The sequence below is a fragment of the Rattus norvegicus genome, chromosome 9 (assembly GCF_036323735.1).
Source record: "Rattus norvegicus strain BN/NHsdMcwi chromosome 9, GRCr8, whole genome shotgun sequence".
NCBI lineage: Eukaryota > Metazoa > Chordata > Mammalia > Rodentia > Muridae > Rattus > Rattus norvegicus.
In genome coordinates, this window is record NC_086027.1 from 67,884,229 (window position 1) to 67,908,271 (window position 24,043).

The window sequence follows — 24,043 nt, forward strand, 5'->3', positions numbered from 1 at the left end:
CCTGGAGTAAGTTTGCAATTCAATAATGTGGATTAGCCAGTGCAACATTAGGCAAAGCTTACAATATTTGTTAGGTACCATGAGTCTCGCCATTAAAGATCAAGTTCTAAGGGCACTCTAATGTATACATTTGGTTTCCCCACAGTAGTCTGGCTATTCAGAATTGTGATTTCCAAACCAACTACCACAAAGGGAATACACATTTATTTGAATGAAACCAATAAAGATTCACCTCCTAAACTGGACGGTAGGAAGAAAGACGTCTTCTCTGGGCATAGCACATCTAGGAACATAGATCAAATGGTAATAATGCTGTCAACATCTGTGACTTTTCTAGGTTGTGTTCTTAATCAATCTTTTTTAAAGTTAAAAAATACCCAGACCCTGGACTTGAAATAGAGTTAGAATCTCAGGGCACAGGAGGCAACTCAGTGACGAGCCTGCTATGCAAGTCTGAGGATGAGGGCCATTAGAAAGCCTGGCACAGGGCTAGAGAGATGGCTCAGTGATTAAGAGCACTGATTGTTCTTGCCAAGGTCCTGAGTTCAATTCCCAGCAACCACATGGTGGCTCACAAGCATCTGCAATGGGATCTGATGCCCTCTTCTGGTGTGTCAAGGTGAACAGCTCTGAGGAACAACCTCTGTCCCCTCTCCAGGCACAGGAACCTGCACACCAGTGAACACAACATATACACAAAGAATCTAGTGACGTATTTTAGAAGATAAGAGTGGCAATGCAAATGTAAGAATGACCTTGTCATCGGGCAGCTCATCTGGGGCATGGCCAGCAAACTACTCCAGAATCCACATTCGGTCTGTTACCTGTTTTTGCAGTGTGCGAGCTAAGAAATAGACTTGAAATAGAGTTCAAATCTCGGGGCACAGAAGGTAACTCAGCGAGGAGCCTGCCATGCAAGAATAGCTTTTATTTTTAAATGACTAGAAGGGAAAAAAGTCCTACACAATGTAAAAACAAGACAATTGAATTTTCAGTGTGTACAAATGAATACTGTCCACTGATTGCAGTCACACTACCAGATAGCTTAGAAACTGCTGTAATTGTGCCATTGGCTGTATAGACACAGCTAGCAAGGTATTAGGGTATCACACACACACACACACACACACACACACACAATTTGATACTTGACAGCAAAAACTTCCTAACCCTTGATCAATATTAAAATAATCCAATCATCAAAATACTATTATGTAAAACTGTTTCCAAGATCAACTTCTGAAAGCTAGGTTTCCTTTTACATTTATACACTCGTAATTAGACTAAAGGAACAGACTTCTACTCTCTACACCCGTAAGTATATTTTAAAGTTACTTTCAATTTCTAAAAAGGCCTTTTTGAGAGTGGTAAGTTACAAGCTCGCCTGTGGAGGGGAGGAGGGTGGTGAAGAGAAAAGGGAAATGTGGAGACCTGGAGGATCACTAACTGGTCCACCAAGATCTTTTAACAGAACTGTGCTTGTTCTTCAAATGGAGACTTGCTCAAGACCACTGAGAACACTCTGTCACCTTGAGGCTGGCTGCTGTCACTCTGTAACATGCCAGTTGCTTTATTCTTAGACTCATGCTGTCCTTATGCTTCCCCCAGCTCTTTTCAGGATGCTATTTCGTGTATTACTCTGAACTCTACACTGCGGGTCAGGATGACCTTGAACTTCTCATCATTCTGATTCCATGTCCTGTAATTACAGGTGTGAGTCACCACGCTGTTTCCACTTCTTTCTTTTTCTATTCCTTTTTGTTAAAAACAAAACAAAACAAACAAAAAATAAGGCCGTAAGTGAGTGTTTTGTCTGCATGCATGTCTGTGCACCCATGTGTATGCCTGGTCTCTGAGAAAGTCAAAAGAGGGTGTCGGATCCCCTGAAACTTAAGTTACTGACAGCTACAAACCACCATGCTGGGGATTGAACCCAGGTCCTTGAAGAGCAGCCAACGAGCCAGTTTGCTTTTTTATGTATACATATCACCTAAGAAAACAAGTTTACACACAGGTGTAGATCATGGGTCACAGACCTGGGTTGTAGAGATTAATGCTTAAAATAGCTCTGGAGTCTTGTGGGTGGTTTGTCCTCAGCACTCATATACAAGAGTAGAGAAAACTGGACTGAACACAGGACTAAGTCCACGGTCAGAGTCATGCAGAAAGAATGCAGACCTCCAGGGCGATCCGGGACCTGCCCAGCTTGCACATGGCACACCAGGTCAGGGATGACTTCGCAGTGCAGCCCTTTTCTCCTGGGAACTCAGCAGAACACGCCCAACTTAACTGGATCTTCTTAGCGAGGGCGGTTCAGAGCGGCAGCAGGGACTGCAGTGCTGTTCATGTATCTTGATATTAGAGCTGGGATTTTACTCGTATTGACTGGGATTCTGACCTTGTACTCATTACTCAGCACTTCTGAACTTCATTTTATTTTAATGTCTTTGCCAAGATGGGGATATTAACAAATAAGACTAAATACAAAATAAAAATCCCTATTTGGCTCACTCACACGCTCAGTCTCTTCAGCTTTCCTCTATCCCTAAGCCTGAGGAAGAGTGTCTGTATCTGGCGTTCCTGCGCGCCTGCGTACAGACCAGGTACATATGAAGATCTGCTGAGAATTTTCCATCTGAAAGAGACCAGGACCAAGAGGATCGAACAAATGACCAAAGGCTGGCCACGAGGAGAATCACTAGAGTTCATTCCCCATGGACTTGCAATAGCAAGTCTTACAGGCCCTTACCATGCCAGCCAACTGCAGAAGTGCTTCCTGAGGCTCTAACTTAATGCTTAACCACATCAACATGTGACCTTCCAGTTCTGGAGGTCAGAGGCAGGAACCAACTCCACAGGCTGGCACCAAGGTGACACCAAGGTCATGCTCCAGTAAAAAGCTTAGTCCCTGGCTTTCTAGCTGCTGCAGCTGCTTCTCTGGCTCTGGGCTTTTTCTGCTATCCTGAAAGCCAGCAGCATGGCATCCTGGAGCCTCCTTCTCTGCTTCTATTGTCACTCTACTGGCTTTTTTTTTCCCCCTTATAAGGAACTATAATCAATGTTTAAGGCCCAACTGGCTAACCCAAGATAAACTTCTTTTCAAGATCCTGTCTGCAGAGCCCCTCTGCCTCAGGTAACATTCACAGGTTCCAAGAACTTGGATCTTGATGGTTGTGATTCACGTGGCCACAGTGGCTCAGAATGAGAATCCCTGTGCCAATACTTACTTGTGGTATGACCTGTCCTCTCTTCCCTCATGTGTCCCCAAGGGGTAGATCTCAGATGACAGGCTTAGGGGCAAGTGTCTTTCCAGCTGAGCCATCTCGCAGCCCGAGAATTCTGGACCGACTACATTACCGTGTTTCTTCATCTGTTAAATGGGCTTAATAACAGGATCTACTCCGCTGGCTTTGCCATGAGGATTAGGGGAGTTAAGAGAGCAACGTCCTCCGAGGGTCGCTGGGGCAGTCCCACAGCAGCTGCAGTGTCGTATGCTACTATTATTTTCACCCCCACCACAACAGAACAACAGAAAGGCTTACCATCCACGGCTTACTGGCATCTTCTCTCAACAAAAAAGTCATGCTTCCTAGCTGTCTTCTGACAGTGAATTGGTCTGGGGACAGTCATTTTTTCCCTTTGATGTATAAGGAACAGGAAGCACAGTCCAGAGTCCCAGCTCTCAGAAACTGAACTCTGGCAAGCACAAACAGCGACTCCTCACTACCTCCTGTAGCGCACAGTTCTGTGTGCTCCCTGTCACCGGGTTTCTCTGGTGGCTTTTATGGAATCTTTTGAGAGATACCTGCTTTTCTCTACAAGCTCCCAAGTCAAGCAAGGCACATTTAACAAGAAACAGACCTCTGTAATTCATGCTCATTTAGAAAAATGTCAGGTAAAATGTGCAACTAGATTGTTCCAGAAAGACTGTGAACCACACACACCACTGTTCTGATCACGGCTGGGAGGACACGCCATGGCTAAGCACTGAGTTAGCTCAGCCATGGAGCTCAACAGCCAACAGTGAGAGTGGAGACATGAGAGTCGTGCCTAAACAGGAAGCTGATATTCCTTAAAACAGGATACTTTAAACAAAACAGCCCCATGGAAAAGACTAGAAACTCAGGGAAATGCACCTTATGGGAAGGAGCCTGGAATTACAGCAAATGCAGATTTAAGGAAACATATTGATGATTTATTTACAAACAATACTTTGGGGATTAATTAGAAATATGTGATGGCTGCTAAGTTTATGTAAGAGTGGGAACACTGCCAATCACCAACCTGCAACAGCGCCTCAGGCAGCAGCAAACCAAGCTGAACCACAGATAAGCTTTTAAAAACAAGATAAATTTCACCCAGCATGGCTGCTCTAGCAGCTATCTGTCTGTGGTCCTCTGTTTTCCACTGTCAATTTAGTGACCAGTAGTGTTTTCATAATATGAAGTATACAGAAGCAGCTTCTGCTTATAGACAGGCTGGACCCCAAAGGCTGCTGAATCCATGAAGTAAGCATCCCAAACCATGACTACGGTTCAGGCTTCGGGGGCCAACATCTCCTCCTCCAGGATAGGTTTTGGGCTTGTTTGTCTGCTAACATCAACATCTGTTGAGGTAACTCCTCCCCGCCACAATCTCCACCACCAGAAGGGAGGTGACCTCTGGCAAGGAAGGAGTCCACACCAGAGCTTCACCTGAAGATAAGAGAGGCCTGAGCCCAGGGCGCCGTCTGCAGTTTGATAAGTTCCCACAGATGCCCTCTGCCAGCCACTGTGCACACTTAGCCTTTACGCTCTTACACCCCAAGCTTGACCTGAATTACCCTCCAAGAGGCAGTGGCTGTTAGCGGTGGTCCCCTGCCCGTACCTCTTCAGATCATCCAGGTTTCTTCACCCTGGCTTCTGACCATTACCGACAGAGGCTTCTATCTTCACACTCCACAGAACTGTCCTTCATAACCATCTCTATTATATGGTGACACGTGTGGACTGGTATTTTAATTTTGTATGCCATTCCTACTTTGAATCCACAAATCTGTTATTGACACTGCTTAAAAGGCAAAGGGAAATTGTAATATTTATATACTTTTTGCACCATGATCCTGTGTAGCTCAGGCTGGCTTTAATCTTCCTTTACAGCTGAGGATGGTCCTGATTTCTAGTCCTCCTGCCTCCACCTCTTGAATGGTGGGATGACAGATTCGTGCCACTGTGCCTATTTCCTCAGTGCTGGGGTTGTCCCCAGGCTTTCATACGCGCCCATCAAGCACTCTACAATGCAACTTCATTCAAAACCCCAGTTACAAGTCCTAAGGAGAGGATTTGTAAGAAAGTTAATCTACAAGGCGAGGATAAGGCTTCCTGTCCTGCCCATTGCAACATGGAAGGGGTTGGCTGCTGGCCCACACTGGAGAGACTTGGAGAGGCCTGGCCTGGCACCTCCTAAACAAAGACATGTGCATCGTTGGTAGTTTTGAAGCTCTCCAGCTCAAACTACCAAAGCGGCAATGGGTACTATTTCTGTGTCTAGTTCAACAAATGGAAAGGGAAGAAAATAGGAGACTGCTGATAAGTATCTGTGTTTCAAGACCTTCGAATGACTCCATGATTCTGTCCTAAATACAGTTGAAAGGTCTAAAAAGCAACAATGAAGCAGGCTTTTCAGGCAAGGCACATGGGCTGCTCACTCACAGAAAAGCGGCTCTATGGTCACTTTCATGTCCACTGGGGGAAAACCAAAAGCAAAGGGCTATTATGAACTTTTCTTCAAAAGGCAGAGTGTGGTCTTTACTGGATATTTAAATATATTTTACCCATCTTGAAAATTCAAATTCCAGGTGTGCTGAATACCAAATATTGCATTTAACAGAGACTGCTATTACCTTTGGATTCTATGTTTTATACTATGAATTCTTGGTAGCATAAAAGCCAAGCATGTTAATGAATGCACATATTGGACTCAAAAGTTGAAAGTGAGAAACATTAAATGCAATCCCTCTTTATCTGTGTGGGACCATGAGACAAGCTCACCGTCGCTGTAATGAGGGACAAGACAGTCCACACTATACAGCTCACCATCACTGACTTTTCACTAGTCTCCATATTCCTTAATTTGTAAGGAATTGAACTGAAAAATAATTTTATTTGGTTAATTTAATCTCACTGTGCTTCAACTACCTCAATATAGAAACAGGAACAGTATTTATCCCTTATGGGACAGTTATGTGCAATAAATAAGTTAATATTTGTAAAACATATATAACAGTATTTAATACATAGTAACTACTATCTATTTAATATGTTAAATTGTTATTGTTATACTGCTGCACGTACAGATGCAGTGAACATGTAGAAGTCAAAGGACAGCTAGAGTTAGTTCTTTCCTTTCACTGTGAGTTCTGAGGATCAAAGTCAGATCATGAGGCTCGAGGATCAAGTTCTTTTACCATCTCCTGGCCTACATATGTTTTACATAAATATAGTGTAAACTTAAGCACTCAAGAGGCAGAAACATAAATCGGAAACAAACCATTCCTGGCACCTGGTCATCTGGGCATAGAAGATGCATAACTCAGAGCAGTGTATATCCACGTACCCTGTAACAGCCATTCTCTAACGCACACCCATTTCCAGCAGCCGCTATGCAGTCTCTGGAGCTGCCACTAGCCATAATGTAGGAGCTCTAAGAAGGCTCTGTAACTGGTGCTCTAAAAGAACTTTTTTTTTTTTTTTTTTTTTAGAGCTGGGGACTGCCTTGCGCTTGCTAGGCAACCACTCTACCACTGGGCTAAATCCCCAACCCCTAAAAGAACTTATACACAATTCTTTCCAATAAAAAGCTCACTGCAGAATCCAGACTGGTGTAGCCATTCAAAGACTACCAGGAGCGACCTGCATCCTTACAACAAGAACTCTGGCTCCTAGGTTTATTATATTCTCCAAAGAAATGTGCTGTCAGCTATAAAGAGACACGGCTGGGGGTTGGGGATTTAGCTCAGTGGTAGAGCGCTTGCCTAGGAAGCGCAAGGCCCTGGGTTCGGTCCCCAGCTCCGAAAAAAAAAGAACCCCCCCCCCCAAAAAAAAAGAGACATGGCTGGAGACTTTCCTGTGACACCGCTCACGACAGGAAGGCAAGGGCCTACTCTTCAAAGCGCAGGTAAAATGTGCTAGAGACACACTGTAGGGCAATATGTGCCAGAATCAAAGGCTAAGGAATAAAGCAACAACCAATTGCACTTATATAAGCGAAATATTTTCCATATTTAATCTGCATACTTAGCATGTATAATACATTGAAATGTTTACCTTTAATGTGAGGAAAATGAAACTTTGATGGGGTAGGGTTAACAAAGTATTAAAAACCTATGAAATGTTTAAACCCACTGCTCTGTTGGCAGTCAGCCATATAGTTATTGTTACATCCCTTCCATTCTTAAAGGCTAAGCTTGTTCCTGGACACATCGACACGCACCAAATGCCCTGAGCAGGCCTTTCTTTTTCTTGAGCAGAGGGAGCAGGAAGTCAGCGGATGGAACAGCTTACGGGCCACAGGAATACCAAGACTTTGCAAAGACCTTAGCGAGGGTTCTGGCCATCTATCTAGTCTTGGAAGGTCTAGAGCAGCAGTTCTCAATCTGTGGGTTGTGACCCCTTTTTGGGGGCTGATGAACTACTCTTTTCAGGGGTTGTATATCAGATATCCTGCATGTCAGATAATTACATCATTGATTCCTAACAGTAGCAAAATTAGTTAGAAGACTATTTTGGCACACTTCCTGGCACATTTCTCAAAAAGCCATCACATTTCCGGTAACTTACCAGCTTTTCAGCAGGGTATGTTAACTATGGAGAAAAGCAAGTGAAAAGCCGCAGGGCGGACGTTCTCAGGGGTTGGTTGCCTAGGAAGTGCTCTAGTGCAATGTTTGCCAGGTTTAGGGTCGAACATGCAAAGAGCTTAAGCACGATGCATGATAAAGTGTGGTCCTCTATTTCACCTGCCAACATCAGCCAACTGCACTGTGCATCTCTACTCAGTTGTTTTACCTTTCCAACACGAAAAGAAAACATAGCATGTACATATTCGAGTACGCATTTTTGTTTCTCACTATAAATACAATAAGTGAAGACAGCATATACAATGGCTATTCCTGGTTGTCAACTTGACCATATCTGGGATGAATCCAGAATTGGAAGGTCCATCTTTAATCCTGATCTTGAGGCATAGTGGCAGGAGACTAAGGCAAGGAGATCTCTGAGTTCAAGGTCATCTGGGATAGAGAAGTCCCAGATCCAGGAGTGATGGTACACACCTTTAATCCGGGGCACACCTTCTGCTGGAGACCTACATGAGGACACTGGAAGAGGGAAGATCCTCTCTCTTCTTCACCTGCCTGCCTTGTGGGGCTGAGCCACTGCTAGATCCTTGGACTTCCATTCACAGCTGCTGCTGACCACTGGGGAGTTACTACAGACTGTAAATCACCAACAGATTCCCTTACTATATAGAGACTACCCATAAGTTCTGTGACTCTAGAGAACCCTGACTAATACAGCATACAAAGAATCAAAGGAAAATTACTCATGATTTTTTCATTCATAAGATGCAATGTTTAGCTGTTAGAGAAATATTTATCTTTTTTCCATGTTTTCTTTTTTTTTTTTAAAGATTTATTTATTTTATTTATTTGAGTATACTGTAGCTGTCCTCAGACACACCAGAAGAGGGCATCAGATCCCATTGTAGATGGTTGTGAGCCACCATGTGATTGCTGGGAATTGAACTCAGGACCCCTGGAAGAACAGTCAGTCTCTTAACCTTTGAGTCATCCTCCAGCCCTCTTTTTTCCGTGTTAACACATTAGCCACCTAGCCACTGTATTCACGAATATCCAGTATTTAGAATATTTAATTATACAATCAACAATTATTTCTGTTGATGATTTCTGAACAATTATCAGGTTATTAATTCAATTATCAGGTTACTAAGAATCTGTAACAAGACTCAGCAAACATTTCCAATAGAGTCCAGTACTGAAAATTTTCGAGAAGCCACATATCGTTTGTTGTGTGAGATTGCTGTTCTTTTGTTAATTTCTTAAAAAACAAAACAAAACAAAATCTTCATTTATAAGATCAGCCAACTCTGACCCAGGCTCTTCCTGGCTGCCTTCTGCTCTAGAACCAAAGCCATGGCATGTCTACACAGATCACAAGGCCACAAGGATTACATATCACATGTAAGCACACCGAGGAAGCCATGCTTTTAAGATCTCAGCAGGAATTTCATTTGACCCTTGATGTCACAGAGTAACAGTACCCAAGGACAAAGGCGTTACATTAAAACACTAAAAGAACTGGATGTGGTGGCACAAGCCTGTGATTCCGGCACTCAGGAGGCAGAGGTGACAGGAGGGGGAGAGGTTGAAGGAGGACACTAAAACAGACTTGCCTGCTATTTATATATCCTTCGACTCATGCCTTTCTTCCTTCCATCCCCTCCGTCTCATCGTCATGAACGGTTAGCAACATAACCATCCAGTACTATCTGGTAGTCAAAGATCATTTAGGGATAGTCATATGATAGCTTAGTCTAGGAAATGTGGTGGGAAACCATGTTAAATATAGACTTCAAATGAGCAAACTAGTGTCACATTCGGCAAACGGTGCATTCTTTTTCTCGGAAAAACAATTTGAGGCTTAAATTCTGTCCTGTTAAATAGGCACTATCTTCTCTGTGCCACTTGGCAAAAGAGCTACATAATGGCATATAGAATAAAAATTACATTTTAATCAAAGTTCTTCAAGATAGGTTTCTTACAAGTTTAATATTTAAATAGTTTTTAATGTTTAAATAGTTTTTAGACCATTGAGCTGAAGAAGTTGTTACTAAAAACAACATTCATCATTAGATTTTACTGAGTCCACACTGTCTGCTGCTGAACAGCAGATAGTAAAGCTTCTCTCAGGAGGAAGCGCTGGGGAAAGCTCAGCACAACCACTGGGGAGTAAGTGGGAAGGTCATCCAGGGTTGAAGGTCAAAGGCTAGGCTCCGCATGAGACCAGGAGAGCAGCAGGCCTTTCTTTTTCTTGAGCAGAGGGAGCAGGAAGTCAGCGGATGGACCAGCTTACGGGCCACAGGTTTTGGTATTAAAATCATCACAAATCCTCCAGTTGCTTAAAAACTGCAGAACTCGGAGGTTTTGGAAACGGAAGCACCCATGCGTCAGAGCACAAGTACAGGTGGCATGGCTCTTCCAACAAAGCAGGCTGCGCTCATGACCATCCGGAAGTGCAGTCCAGCTTGAAGAGGGCTGAGTGACGCTCAGGAGGGAGCAATGTTTGCTTTAAACATCTTTATAAATACATGCAGCTCTGGAGTTATCCGCGCACCTAAGACATGTGAGCATTTTCTACACACTGTCATAGACCTAAGCCTTGTTTTTCACAGCCAGCTGATATAAGGATCCTCAGGCTTTAAGACAAGGTTTTTGTCTTAGATTTTATTTGTATGTTGTGTTTGCCTAGTATGTGCATCACATGCATGCTGGTGTCCGTGGAGCGCAGAAGAGGATACTAGATCCCCTGGAGCTGGAGTATAGACTGTTGTAAGCCACCACGTGGGTGCTAGGGTTCTCTGCAAGAACAAGCACTCCTAATGCTGAGTCATCTTTCCAGTTCCTAAGGGTACTACTTCCTGAGTGAATGTTATATGTAATGGATGATTTCTGTCTAACAGTAAAATTCGGGGAATAAAGAATAGATAACTTTTTGAGCCATGGGTACTGTTAACTCAGGAAACAACTGGATTCCAAGCTAGAGGGACACAATCAACTGGGCAGCTGAGGAAATTCATGAGGAAATTCTCTACCTGCCTTTAACAGCCAATATCCCACATTCCAAGGATTTCTCAGGAGCCCTCGTCTTTCTCACCTTGGAAGTCGCGTTACTTCACAGACCTTCATTGCACACTCCACGGCAGTCACACCTCGAGTCTCAGTCTTCAGCTCAAACTGGCATTTCATAACTATAAACTAGAAATGCCAGTATTATGGGTGCCATAAAACCTCCATATTCTAAACTCAACTTTTCCCCAATCTCCCTCAATACTTGCTCTATTATTACTATTATTAACTTTTTAAAAGATTTACTTGTTTTTATTTTATGTATTTTGCCTGTATGTATGTGAAGGTGCCAGGTCCCCTGAAATTGGAGCTACAAACAGTTGTGAGCTGCCATGTGGGTGCTACAAATTGAACCTGGGTCCCTCTGGAAGAACAGCCAGTGCTCTTAACTGCTGAGCCATTTCTCCAGCCACTATTGGAAATCCCCCCTCCTCCTTTTTTTTGAGACAGAGTTTCTCTGTGTAGCCCTGGCTATCCTGGAACTCACTTTGTAGACCAGGCTGGCCTTGAACTCACAAAGATTCATCTGCCTTTGCCTCCCAAGTGCTGGGATTAAAGGCACGCGCCTCCAGCCTGGCCTCTGTCTTTCGTTTTACCTGCTTCACTTCATAAGCACTAGCAGTATCTGCATGTCTCAAGGTCACCCACACAGCAGAGCCTAACTCAGTCACAGTCCCTCTTCTCTGCTCCCTACCTGGTCTCTAATTCCTATGAATTTCCTCTGGGACACTGCCACTGCCCTCAGTCACACCTTCCCCTTCAATACAGCTACAATAGTTGGCTACCCGCCTGCTCTGTGCCCACCCATTGTTCTCTTTGCTTCCTACCCCAAGGCCTTCAACATCCACAATCTCTATCCTCATGGCAATCTGGGTCTCAGGCAAACATTCCGATAAAGGAAATGCGCTGAGTGTGGGGCAGACCTGTAATTCACTTCCCACGTTGGCTCATCATTCTGTTTGCTGTCACTGACGTGACTTTAATATCCAGCTCTGCATAGCCTGAGAGAGGAAGAGACTTCTGAGCAAAATAGCTCTGTGACCCTGAAGGCATAACCCCGACATCCTGGTGAAATTCCAGATGAAACTAGACTCACGAGTTTTTAAGATCTGTTTCTAACAGAAACAATTCTTAATAGCAGTGTAAGAACTTCCTGAGTTTCAAAGGAAAACTATATTCACATCTCTGCTCCAAACTGCCCTTCCTAACACAGCGCCTAGCGTAGGCGCGCACATGCACACCTTGGCATTGACTTCAAAGCTTTCCACCCAATCCTCCTGAATCCTCACGGCAGCCCTGGGACGGGGGCATTTCATAGACAAGGCCACTGAGGCTTAGCAGTTGACTATCATACTGAAGCTAGTAAGAGCCAGGGATGAAACCCAAGCCTATTCTACAGTTGGTCCTGCTAACCTCTGAGGTCTGACAAGTGACCTGGAGGGACAGGAAGTGTATGCCATTTGAAAGGGCCTCAGAGACAACTGAAAAACATTTCCTTACTTTAAACACAAACTCACTGATTCTGGAATAAAAACAAAACACAAACAAATCCTTGGCTTGTACACATACACACACACACACACACACACTCTCTCTCTCTCTCTCTCTCTCTCTCTCTCTCTCTCTCTCTCTCTCTCTCTCTCTGTGGGTAAAGAGCTGTTGTCAAGCCTTGAGTTTGATACCTGGGACCCACATGGCGGAAAGAAGGAGGGAACAAACCCCTGAAAGTTGTCCTCTGACCTCCACATAGGCGCTCCCCAACTCGTACACACTCACACTAATAACAACAACAATAAGTGGAAGCACAGATGAGATGATTTCTGTTTAAAGTTAAGACATAACAGAAAGGAAAGGGAGAGGGAAAGGGCCTGCGCTGACCCAGGTCACTACTGTATGCACACCTAATGGTGTAGCATGAAGGCCTCCAGGGGCAGCTTCCAGGGACTTCCTTCTCTCTACACTCAGTGGACAAATTGCCGTTTGTTTGTTTATTATTTATTTATGATGTTTAAATTCACTTTCATTCTTGTTTCTTCGTTCCTTGTGAGGCTACCAATCATCATAAATGCTGGTGCCAGCATGCCTCTCCCCTTTCTAGCCTGATGTTGGGGTGAGAAGACAGATAAGCAGGCTATCAGAGCAACCATAAGGTATCTGTTTGAGACTGCACCCTGGGACCTGTTTTCCTACACCTGGCACCTATTCACGTGCCTGTTTCTTATCCTTTGAGCACAGGGATTGAGCTGGCAGCCTTCTCTTCCTTTGGCACTGCTGCCCAGCACTTTTCTCACCTGGCTGGCGTCCTTCTTCCTAGGCTGGTTATGAACACTGCTCTTTCTCCACTGCCTCCCAAGGAGAGTGGAGATCCTCCTTTCTTCCTTCCTAAGAGCTTTCTTTTTTTTTTTTTTTTTTTTTTGGTTCTTTTTTTCGGAGCTGGGGACCGAACCCAGGGCCTTGCGCTTCCTAGGTAAGCGCTCTACCACTGAGCTAAATCCCCAGCCCCTCGTAAGAGCTTTCTTGTTAATCAACAGAGAGACCAGGAGTGGATTATAAACACGGAAATCTTCATTTTCTCATTGTGATTTTGCTGGCATTTATAGAACCCCTCTTCTATAGACTAAATTACAACAGAAGACAGTAAGCCCATCTGTTTTTCTCACTGCTCTCAGGGCTCTTTGACATGTTTTATTTTGCATGACCCAAACCTAACAGCAAATAACACAATGAGATAGCAATGCAAGCCTACTGGATCACTGATTAAAAGTAAGCACACTAGCCCTCTGTGGTGGCACAGAGCTAGCTCCCAGTACTCTGGAGGCAGAGGCAGGTAGCTCTGTGAATCTGAGTCAGGCTAGTCTACACAGCAAGTTCTAGGTCAGCCAGGACTACATAGAAAGATGCTGTCTCAAAAAACAAAACAAAGTAAGTTGACTAAGCTCTTAGCACCAATTTAGTAAATGAAGTTGATTATGGATACAGTTTCAGTCCAGTTAACAATTCTGAAGAAATTCTAAAGAAGTGCTGTACTGGCTTTAGGAAAATTATGAGACGGGCATAGTGGTGTGAACCTGAAATCTGATCTGGGAAGTTGAGACCAGAAGATTCTAAATTAGAGACTAACCTGGGCTACACAGTGAGGCTTACTGATAACTTCAACTTCATTCACATGGTAATAACAGTACCTAAGTAGCTACTGTTCTTGTAGTAAATGGGGGAAGGGCCAGTTTGGGCTCATTGCTTTGACTTACTATGCTCTCCACTAAGCATGTGAGCTGACTGACAAAGCATTTCAAGCCCCACATGAGAATAATCAGATAGTTTAAAAAATTCACAGCCGCTGATATAAGCCTCACCTGTAGTCTTTGATTTTTGTTGACTAAAAGAGAGAACAAAATCAACTCAGTAGGATAAAAAGCTATGGTTTCTTGGTTTGGGTTTTGTTTTCCAGTTGTTAAATCTATGCTTTGGGAACAGCGGTTCCATCTCAGACACATGGTTGCTGGTGTCCAGGCTCCTCCTCTCCTCTCTCAGACAGAGTGCTCTTTCTTAGCCAACAAGCTTCCCTTTGTTGTGATTTATAGCCTTGGCCTGAATAACCAACTCTCAGCCCTCTACATGACATGAGAGCAGGGCTTTGGTGCTGGGACCCCAAACCTAAAAGTTATTGATCTTTAAACAGATGACTTTTTGAAACTGACTACATTTTAAATACAAAACAGTTAAAATTCTCCCAAAGTATCACAAAACCACACTGCGGTATGGGTTACTGTAAATGTAGTCAGCAAGCATGGGCATCACGCCACAGGCAAGCCCTTCGTGGCCTGCTTAACTGTCCTTTCTCTTTGGAGACTCTTCTACGTCAGCTTTTTCACCCATCTCTGACTCCCACCCCACTCCCTCCAAATTCTTAACAACTCTCACTCTTCATAGCAATGCGTGCCCAGGATCTACAGCTTTCCCACCAACACCTGACTGGGGTAAAAACTCCTAATCTCTGAAAGGAGGAACTGGAGCAGGTAGTGGTCATGGACCCTAACATCCCACCCAGGAGGCTAATGCAGGAGGGCCCCCAGGTTTGGTGCTAGCCTGGGCTATATGGCAAAACTTAAACAACAAATTCAAAAAAATGATACTTTTCAGTTTTTCTGCTATGTATGTAATATACTATTACAAAATAATTACATGTAAGTTACTTAACCACCCACCCCTGCCTTCTCTGAACTGTGTCCACTGGATGCCTGCCTACTAACTTTACCACCTTCTATGGCTTACCAACGTGCTCAAAATCTTTACGGTGTTTGTAGTCAGGGTCTCACTTTTGCCTCGAACTTCATAGGTAGATCAGCCTGGCCTCCAACATGTGATTCTCATGCTCAGTCAAAATTTTCTACTATTAAACTCAGGAGTATTAAAAACGCCCTTCCTCGGGCTTTGGGACTTCTCACAACCACTGCTGTCTCAGGAGAGGCTCATTCAAGAGTCTTACATTCATTCTCAATGTTTTAGTCCCTCATGTCTCATTTATAACTCCATACTGGCACACCTGAACCCCCAGAAACAGCTCTGGTTTTTCTACCATCCTCTGGTGACCAACCCAATTACGCCTAGGCACTGTATCCTTTCTCTTCAGCACTGACCCCTCCTCAGCCTTCTTCCATGCTTATTCTCAAACTTCTTGCCAACCACCTTGGTGCTTTGAATGAGAAATGTCCCCCAGGCTCGTTTGACCCCTCGATCCCCAGATGGTGTTGTTGTTTGGGAAGTTTTGGAACCTTTGAGGGGTAAGGCCTTACTGGAGGAAATATGTCACTAGGAAGAGGTGGACTTTGAGGTTTTATAGCTCCATTCCACTTCCTGTTTCTTTCCCTCTCTTCCTTTTCCCTTCCTCCTCTCCCACCCCAAACTCAGCTTCCTGTGCTGCTGGCTTCTCCCCTGCCACAATTGCCTCTATGTCTCTGGAACTGTAAGCCAAAGTAATTAATTCTTAAGTTGTTTTTGGTCACAGCAACAACAAAAAAGTAACTAATGCAATGACCCCAGCTCCTCTAGAGCCTTATATCTGCCTGTGGGGATGACCCCAGCTCCTGTGGAGCTGCACGTTTGGTACCTGTGGAGTCTGACTGCAACAGGGTTTTGTTCTTGTTGCTATCCCCCGCCCCCTTTTTGATTTCATTTGCCTTGTCTGTTAGCCCGACATTACCACAATCAGAGATCTCTTCAGCATTACCAGCACTCGTCTGCCTCCTCAGTCTCTTCAGCATTACCAGCACTCGTCTGCCTCCTCAGCCCCTTCCTGAGCTCTGCTCTAATGCCTTCCATCTGAGAACCCGTGGGCTGCCCTTCCGCAGCACACCGAATCAGATCTCGGCAATCCTGGAAAGTCTACCACTGGGCACCCACGTCCCACCCACACCCCACCCCCACACCTTCCTATTTCTAGCCGGCAACACCACCTGTTAGCCTTCAGGGGTCCGTCCAGTGGGGACTTCAGGCATGATCTCTGTACCATTCCTTCTCTAAAAGTCAGCAGGAATCATGTTTGTAAAACCAAATTACTTTTTAAAAAATAGTTTTTTCTTCTTGATTACAATCCTCCTGATTGGGGTGAGATGGCCTCTTAACGCAGTTTTAGTTTGCATTTCCTGCTGGCCAAGGACATGGTTAACTTTTAAGATACTTTTAGCCACCTTTATTTCTCCCATTGAGAACTGTCTATTTGGCTCATTAATACATTTATTGATCCTAAAGGGGTTTTGGAATTTTAATTTTGGAGTTCTTTAGATATTCTAGATATTAATCCGCTGTCAGATCTGTAGGGCAAAGATTTTCTTTCATCCTGAAGTCTGCTCTTCTCTTTGCTGATGGTTTCCCCTGGTAAGCAGAAACTTTTTAATTTCTTGTAATTCCAATGATAATTCTTGGGGTTATTTCCTTGTTCTGTTAGAGTTTATGTAGCTCTTGAGCACACACTGAAAGGACGAACAACACACCACAGAGATCCTTGTATATCCATGTTTATTGCTACACTGTTCACAATAGCTAAGAAACAGAACCAAATTAAATATCCATCAACAGGTAGATGGATAAACAAAAGATGGAACTCATATACAAAGAAATTTACTCAGTCATTGAGAATGAAATTACATCTGAAAGACAATGGACATTATTATTAAGTAAATTGTTATTACTTAATATACTATATATTAAGTAAAATAAGCCCAACTTATGATGAAGATAAGTATTGTGTGTTTTATTTCATATGCAGACTCTAGATTTAAATGTGTGTTACTGGTTGACTGTGAAGGAGAGGAAGAAATCTTAGGGAGGTAGTGGGGTACAGGAGACACGAAGGCAGGAGAACCACTAACAGGGGAAAGGAATTAGCAAGGAGGAGGGTAAAGGGAACGGGGTGTGTGCATATATGTATACATACACAGGTACGGATGCATGACGATGTCATAAGGGAGCCCATTACTTTGTATACCAACTTAAAAAGTTAGTAACAGAAACTCCAAATAGGTCCTGGCTTCACCTCTCACTCTCTTCCACCCTGCACTCATCCACAGAGCACGTCTTTAGTTTCCTATCCCCTCCTTCCCACATTTCTCCCTTAGCCTCAGTCACTGTTCACTGTATGAACGCTCTTCCTTCCTGGGCTCTATAGCTAACTACTACTCAGGCCTTCACTCATCCAACGCCTTAGTGTCTGGCCTGTTACATTCACACATAAATTATATTTAATTCGAAGTCTTCTTGGAAAAGAAAGAGGTGCTATCACCCTTTGTTTGTCCTTTGTTTCATGACCAGAATGGGAATTAAATGGTAGCAGCTTAAACAACTCAATAACTATCTGAAATAACACACACACACAAACACACACACACACACACACACACACAGACACACAAAGACACACATACACACACACACAGACATACATAGACACACAAAGACACACATACACACACACACACAGACATACATAGACACACACACACACTCTCTCTCTCTAATCTGGTATTTCCTGTAGGTACCTACCACTAGCTACATCTCCAGGTCTGAGGTGAGGTGAAGGAGTAATTAAATTGTTGGGAAAATTCTTTCCCCACTGATTTCCATAATATATCAATTTTTGTTGTTGTTGTTGTTTGGTTTGCTTTGATTTGGTTTTTGAGACATTGTTTCACTCTGTAACCCTGCCTGTCCTGGAACTCACAGCGGTCCACATGCCTCTACTTCTCAAGTGATGGGATCAAAGGTGTATGCCACCACCACTACCACCACCACCACCCTGCTAATTTATCAACTCTTAAATTATGTCCTTTTTTTAAAAAAAATTATTAAACAGTTTCTTCCTTTTTTATCTGATTTAAAAAGAAAAAAGCTTTGTAAAGAAACAGAACTCAACATCTGGCAAATACTAGCAGATAAACACAGACAAGCTCCAAAGACCTCAGTGACCTTTACAAAATGAATTCGTCCCACTTTAACGATGGCAGATCTGTACGCTTGTTTCCTAGCGTGAATAATCTGCATTTCTGGATCTCCTCAAGGTTCTGATGTCAGCAGTAAGGCTAGGAATGCAGTAGGCATGTTACATACTAAGAAGTTATAGAATAATTTCAAAAAATAATTCTATTAAGAACTAGTAATAGGCGATATACCTAGCAACTTCCAATAAATGCTTCTTGAATTAAACTAAAGGTATTAAAAAATAGATACAATATAGTATACAAAAATCTCTACCAAAAAGGACATCAAAGAGCCAAGAAATCTGAACTCCAACAGGGAAAGGGCTATGATCTTGTGGTGTAGATTAGATCTAAGATGTAATGATTTCAGAAATCTAAGAAAACAAGATAATAAATATTTAATGGGTAGTACAACATCTCTATCCTACAGATAGCAGGGGAGGGGAGGTCATTTCTAACTAAAATGTCTGTCTTCATACTAGATTTAGTGAGATTTTTGTGAGTTTCTTAAGTATGAAAGATTTGGCTGAGAACAAGGGCATCTATAAAACAAAGTAATCAAACAGACAACAAAACCAGAAGCCCACAAAAAGGAAAGGGGTTGGTTGGGGAAGAGGTCCCAAAGCATTATCAGTAAATGATGTGTTTGGAGATTTAAACCTAAATAGTTCAAGTTAAGAAGTCTAAACTTGATCCTATAGCAAAGTGGCATCCCAGGGGAATCAATCTAGAGACAGAATACAAGATAAGTTTCAGGAAAAGAAAAACCAGAGACAGAAAGATAATTGGGGAATTTTTAGCACATTTCACAGAATTGTTCTAAGAAAGGCCTCAGATGGTGAATGGCAACAGCAGGGACCTGTGTGACGGTGTAAACAGAGTCATTTTAACTGGGGAATGGGACTAGAGGAGTTTTTCTTCCTCTTATAAAAAAGATAATGACCTAAAAGCACATGCTTCAATCATTCAGGCTTAAAATGGGACTGGAGAGATGAACTCTCAAGAACTTTTTGCTTTTGCAGAGGACCCAGGTTCAATTCTCAGTGTGTACATGATAGCTCACAACTGTCTCACCTTAGCCCCAAGGGATCCAATGCCCTCTCCACACCTCCAAGGGTGCCAGGCATGCGCATGGTGCCCAGACACGCATGTGAGCAAAGTGCAGACATCCAAATCGCCTCCCCACACGCTGACTCCTCCTACTTCCTTCACCAGCCAGACAACATATTCAGCGGAAACAAAGGGCAGCATTTACCAGCTCTCTAAAAACACCAGAAAATCCTCAATCCTATAATAGGTCACACAATTTCTTCGAAATTCTCATGTCCTCTCTCAATTCTACAAGTCCAAACTCTAACCAGCTCAAGGGCCCTTTTCCCATCAGTTCTTCCCAGGAGCCTCTGTTTTTTAAACAAACATTTTAAAGGCCCTTCACAGCTATCCCTCGTCCCCTTGGATAAGCTGTGCATCCCTTACAGCAGGCATACTCTTTTCCTTCCTCTCTGCTTTGTAACACTTAATTTTGTGTATATGGCAGTAGCGGAGTGTGAGGTTAAGACTGCAGATAATGAAGAGAGAATAGTTGATTTTGAATTTTAACTTAGCTCTTCATTAGTTGTGTGCCCTACTATTTACCTTATATTTCTATATATTTATGAATTCACAATGGAGGCTAACAGTTCATGTTTCATAGGCAGCCAGCAGACGGGATTACAAGAGTGCAAATACTATAAAAGTGTCCCAAAGATAAAAGATGCCTTAAAAAAAAATCACTCATAGGGTAGCAAACCACTGGATGTGTTGTGATAGCTGTGCAGAGCTTTACAATCTGTGCAGGCAAAGGTAAAAAGTTAAACATAAAGCCGGTCAATGCAAAGTCTTCCTAAGTCATCTATCCTAAGGCTGGCTACGACTTTTTAAAACAATCTTTTTGCTGCGTGTTGTGCTTGCCCATGCCATGGTGCACATGCGAAGCCAGAGGAGAGACAATCAGGGGAGTTCTCTCCAGGAATCAAACCCGGCAACAGGCACCTTTACCAGTGAGCTGGGTCCCCGCGCCGAGCCGTGCCTTACATTTGAGAATTTAAGTTCCTTATAATAAGCAGCCGCCTGAACTGGCGTTCCTGCTGCAGCATTTTCCCATTTGCCACAGCCTCTCTAAAACACAAAGGGGATGTTTCCCACTGCTACAAATCCTCCATTTTATCCCTTCAGTTTAAACCTCCTTGGATCTCATACAAAGTCATCCTTATCTCAGCCTGGTCTCCAGCTTCATCTCTCAAAGCTCACGGGGAAACCTGAATCACTTGGTCACATCTCAAAGGCTTTTTGTACGCCATGCCCTCCGCCTGTGACACCTGCTTATTATTTGCTGGAGCTACAAGGATAAAGTACCACAGACTGCAGGTTAAATAACATCCTCTTAGGTCAGGATACTGGAAGGTCTGGTTTCTCCTGAGGCCTGCCTGTCTTCTTAGCCTTGTTGCTAAGTTTTACTTGAACCTTCTTATGCAGGTATAGTGTATGTCCAATTTTTTTTCTTGTAAGCATCCTTGTCAGGTTGCACTGGAACCCCTAAGGGTCTCATTTTAACTCAATCACCTCAGAAGCCCTACACCAATATAGATCCATTTTAGGCAGTCAGGGTTAGGTCAGGCTACCACCTAAGAGGTTTGAGATGACATAATTGAGCTGTTTACAGCTCTTATCCTTTTGCCCTGTCCAAGCTCACTTCCATCTGTTTTTCCAAGACTAGCCCAAGCCTTCCCCTCCAGCCCTTTCTCTGTTCCAAGCCTCTGAACACTGCTGCCACAGTGTTCAATACACTGAAGTAACTCTGGCTTTTCTTCTCCAGGATACATTTCTTAACAGTGAAGATTATCCTTACCATCCTGGACAGCAACCTACAGAAAGTATTTAATAAAACATCTGACAAAAAGCGGAGGGAAGAACATGGATGTTAAAGTAAAAGTCATACAAGTTCAAATCCCAGACCTACTGTTTCCCCACAGAGGCGGGGAAGTCACTTAATGTTGAGTCTCCATCTAACGAAAGCCTTGCAATAATGTACAACTGAACTACAACAAAACTACTCAGGTTTGTTAGGCGGTGAAGGCTGGATCCTGGCTAGTCTGACAGCCACTTCTATCATTCAGTAATTAAGTCATTTTTGAGTACATTTAATACTCTTCTGCTTTAGTTGCCTGTCTGTCAAAAAAAAAAACAAAAACAAAAACAAAAAGCAACCTCAGATGGGTGCTGTGATGGCTGTGATGACTAGGGAGAACGTCCAGGTGGGTACGCACGCAGCACGCCGTCCTATTTCTATGCTTCCTATTATTGCTATTACCAGAACACTGCAGGTCTGAGTAGATGTGACTGGCTGTTCCAGGTGACTGTCATGTAAATGGCTCAGGTTTCTTTCCAACTACGTAGGATAACTTAATGAGGTTCGAAAGCTGGTCCAGGGCGGTCAGCAAGGTGGCTGAGAGATAAAGGTGCATGCCACCAAGATTGACACCCTGAGTTTAATCCCTAGGACCCACAGAGTAGAAAGAGAACACCGAAACCTACAAGTTGTCCTCTGATTTCCACATACATTCATGCAGACCTGCCCCCCAGGCACACAGGCACAGCAACGAGCAAACAAGCAAATGTACTTGTAAAACTAGACTGGCATGGTAAGACACAACTTTAATCTCAGCACTCAGGAGGCAGAGGCAGGCAGATTTCCTGAGTTCCAGGTCAGCCAGAGTTACACATTGAAAATGTCTCAAAGAGTAAAATAAAAAAAACAACAAATCCAAAACAGAAAAGGGACCAGACAGATGATATAAATGAGCTGTAGATGAGAAGACAATGAGCAAGACTACAGCGCTGCCATCCCCCATCCCTTATGCTATCTCTAATATAGTCCGGGAAGAGAAATAAAAAATACTAAAAGACAAGTTTCCACAGTCTTTATGACTATGGATGTTAAACATTCACAGTGAAGAATAATAACCATAGAACCATAAAACCTGCCAACTGCAAAGGACCTCTGTGATGCAAGTACAATCCTATCTTTTTTTAAGACATATATGCAGTAAATGCATCCAGGTAGATGTGGAATGAGCTCTCAATGTCTTAATGAGCAGTTCTATAAGGGATGAGACAAGCAGACAGAGTGTACAATTTGTTCAGAGTGCTAAAGTGGGGGTTATGGATGTATTCATAGCCAAGGAGTGATGGAACTAGCACTAGGAAACAATATGAACATTCTTCTTAACCATTCTTTTTAGCCCGATTCATAACTTTGAGGCAAAGCAGGTCTGGATATAAACCTCGACTTGTTATATAAAGGCTTCCGAGTCTCACATTCTGAGCAACTGATGAGCAATGTACGTGATTAAATGAACATGTACATCACATAAGTAAAAATGGGATGATTAAAAAGAGTCTTTCACATAGGTATGTATGTATGTCTGAGACTTGCCACATACTACTTAGTTTTAAAAATAGAAAGCCAGATAGTTGCTGAGATGATACGGTATCTTTAATTTTGCCCTTCCCCACCACCAAATGTCCTTCACAATGTGTTTTCAAGTGTCATGTCATCGCCATTAATATGCTATTTGGAGCTCACTGTAGCTCAGACTTTTAATAGGGCAGCAAAGATTTGAAAGGTCACAAACATTTTTACTAAGATAGAGCAAGAACTCTGATTCCAGCTCATTTTCTTCTGTGGCCCATGTAAGCCAGGTGAATTTACAACGAAAAATTACCATCTTTCCTGATGCAGAAAAAGATGCATAAGCAGGTAACTGACTTTACTGCCATAATTGTGATTTTTTTTTTTTTTAAGGGTTTGGGACTCAAACGTGCTGGCACTGGAAAGCACGCCTGCCAATATTCACTCTTTTTTCACTTCAACCTAAAGTCTGTCTTTCTGTCTTTCTTTCTTTCTTTCTGTCTTTCTTTTTTTCCTTTAAAAGACAAGTGGCGTCTGGTTCCAGATCAATTGCAAAGAAAAGCCCAATAAAGAAAGAGCTCTTTCTAGTGTCCTCTCCTCCCATTTGCATCACAGATGGCCACCGAGAGCTTAAGGTTTAACGTCCAGACACTAAAGCCACTCATCCTAAAACGACAGAGCTCCAGATGGACGTTGTCTGGCAAAGAATGAGATGCTGCCAATCTTTAGAGGTGCAGATAGGGTGACTCCCGGAGGCTTGAGCCCTGCTCCCATCGCTTTGCACCTACACTTGGGAAACATCCCTTTCCCATCTCGGAGCGGGACCCTCCCGTGAGTGACCTCTGGGGACCAGAGAGACGCGGGACAGAAAAGCTTCTCTGCCTTCGGGAGAAGTTGACAAGGGCAAGTTCGAATCGCACGCGGGAGCTTACTCACGGGAATGGCCCGGCGTCCTCGCTCCAACGCCCGCACTCGCTCAGAAAGAAGCCCCTAATGCTGCGGCAGCCTGAGAGCAGCAGCTGAAGCTACCACTGCTGCAGCTAACCCCCGGGCGTGGCAGGAACTGGTAGGCGCCCTCACATCATCACAGGGCGACCTTGGAGCTGCAGTGACGCCGGTTCAATGGCAGCCCCCACCCAGCTAGGGAAGCTAAAAGGAGACCCATTCTCCCAACAGCCTCTGCGGCCCTAGCGCACAGCCCTCTGGGAACTGTAGTTTCCT

At 43.5% G+C, this 24,043-nt stretch overlaps 1 protein-coding gene across 8 annotated transcripts in view; it reads right to left on the bottom strand.

Moving 5' to 3' along the window:
* Positions 1-24,043, bottom strand: part of Trak2 (trafficking kinesin protein 2) — a 67,107-nt gene that overhangs the window by 41,549 nt on the left and 1,515 nt on the right. For 3 of the 8 annotated variants that reach the window (XM_063266623.1, XM_063266620.1, XM_017596256.3), the window contains exon 1: positions 23,759-24,005. The exons of 2 other annotated variants lie outside the window; for them this stretch is intronic. The gene's annotated coding sequence lies outside the window, so the exon portion shown is untranslated. Of the gene's footprint in view, positions 1-23,758; positions 24,006-24,043 lie in introns of those variants that run through there. 3 more of the 8 variants (XM_008767072.3, XM_039082996.2, NM_133560.2) reach the window with 3 other exon arrangements.